Source organism: Propithecus coquereli, unplaced genomic scaffold (assembly GCF_000956105.1).
Source record: "Propithecus coquereli isolate 6110/MARCELLA unplaced genomic scaffold, Pcoq_1.0 Scaffold219, whole genome shotgun sequence".
NCBI classification, from domain to species: domain Eukaryota; kingdom Metazoa; phylum Chordata; class Mammalia; order Primates; family Indriidae; genus Propithecus; species Propithecus coquereli.
In genome coordinates, this window is record NW_012147078.1 from 2,544,213 (window position 1) to 2,544,632 (window position 420).

Genomic DNA, 420 nt, shown 5'->3' on the forward strand with positions numbered 1-420 from the left:
GGTAGAGTTGACATGAGGAAACATTTCAATATTCAGAAAAATAGTTTCTCAAACCTAAATTACCTCTAATTCCCAGCGAAATTAAGTAACTCATTTCATCTTGTTTAGTTATTTAATTATCTGATAAAAATGAAAAGTCAGGGAGCAGGACTGAATAAAAGCAAAGAAAGGTTTAGTTTTTGTTTTACAGTATACTTTTACAGGCATACAGTATCGTTGTAACAATAAAAGATTTTCAGCCATATGCTACTTGTGGTATTTTTTTTTTTAAGCTAGAAATTAGAAAGTGCTAATTAGATTGTGGGCTGCATATAAAAATATACTGCTTTATTGTAAACATGCCTAGATAAGGACCTATGTTGAATCCAACTAGAATAAAAAAACTGTGCTATAATTATCATACAAGCAATAAGTAATACT